Genomic DNA, 1414 nt, shown 5'->3' on the forward strand with positions numbered 1-1414 from the left:
GAGGCAGCCATGCAAGATGCTGCACGGCGTGCGCTTTCGCACTACTGCTCGGTTTTCGGTGGGGCAGCTGACGGTCTTGACCTGAAGTATTACCCCCGCCGTCCATCTGGCAGCACAGGAGGCGTGATTGTCTCACCTGTCGGTGAGGGCAATCCTAGGTTGAGCAGCACAGTCAACCTAGCCGCCGTGCTAAACACGGAGCTGGACCATGCATTAGATGAGCTGAGTAGGGCTCGTGCTGAGATCGCCCTGCTTCGGGCTGAGTGCGTGGAACGTCGTCACTTGGATGGTGGTTCCCCCGCTCCCGTCGGGACTCAGCACCCGTACCGCTCACCTCAGCGTGGACACCAGTCTTATGGCAATCCCGCCTGCAAGACCAAGATAACTCTAGAACCATAGATCGTTAGAGTTGGATCTTGTAATTAATACGAAATATATATACGTAGAAGCTTCAGTCTTAGCGTTAGTCTCAGTCTTAGTTAGTTTTAGTTAGACAAGGTAGTTTGCTATATCCTGTGCATTTATGTTTGTCATGATGAACTATGTTTGGTTTGGATCTTTGTAATGACTGTCACCAGAGTGTGGGTATCCCCTGCATTTTGGTTTACCTATTATGTTAATGGAGTTAGTTATATAGTTGGGAAACCCCTTTTATTCCACTTTCCTTTCTATCTGAGAAGCTGTGTGGTCTGTGTTCGAGATCAGTGAAGATGCTCATCTGTTCAGTGCTGTTGAAGAATTCTATTCTCTTTTCTTATGCTGCAAGATCTGCCAGATCAGTTCTGATGTGTGGTTGCATTCTGCAGATGTCAGAGAACAGGCGCAGAGGAGGAAGGCGTGCTCAGCAGGAGCGAGCCGCTCAACAGGAGGAGGTGCATCAGCAGCAGCACCTGCCGCCCCCGCCCCCGATGTCCATCGAGCAGATGTTTCTGATGCAGACTCAGGCAGTTCAAGCCATCGGTCAGACTTTGGCCGCCATTCAGCAGCAGCAGCAGCAGCAGCAGCAAGCCCCACCTCAGCCTCAGATGCCTCAGATGCCCAGAGACAAGCGTGCTGAATTCATGAGAGGTCATCCACCAACGTTCGCTCATTCTTCTGACCCTATGGATGCTGAAGATTGGCTGCGCACTGTGGAGCGGGAGTTGCATACCGCTCAGTGCGATGACAGGGAGAAAGTTCTGTATGGTCCCCGTCTGTTGAGAGGAGCAGCCCAATCATGGTGGGAGTCTTACCTCGCCACCCATGCCCACCCTGACGCCATCACCTGGGAAGAGTTCAGAGGTAGCTTTCGTCAGTACCATGTTCCTGCAGGTCTGATGACAGTGAAGAAGGAGGAGTTCCTGGCCCTTAAGCAAGGGTCATCATCTGTCAGTGAGTACCGAGACAGGTTTCTGCAATTGTCTCGCTATGCTCC

Source organism: Zea mays, chromosome 2, assembly GCF_902167145.1.
Source record: "Zea mays cultivar B73 chromosome 2, Zm-B73-REFERENCE-NAM-5.0, whole genome shotgun sequence".
Classification (NCBI taxonomy): Eukaryota; Viridiplantae; Streptophyta; class Magnoliopsida; order Poales; family Poaceae; genus Zea; species Zea mays.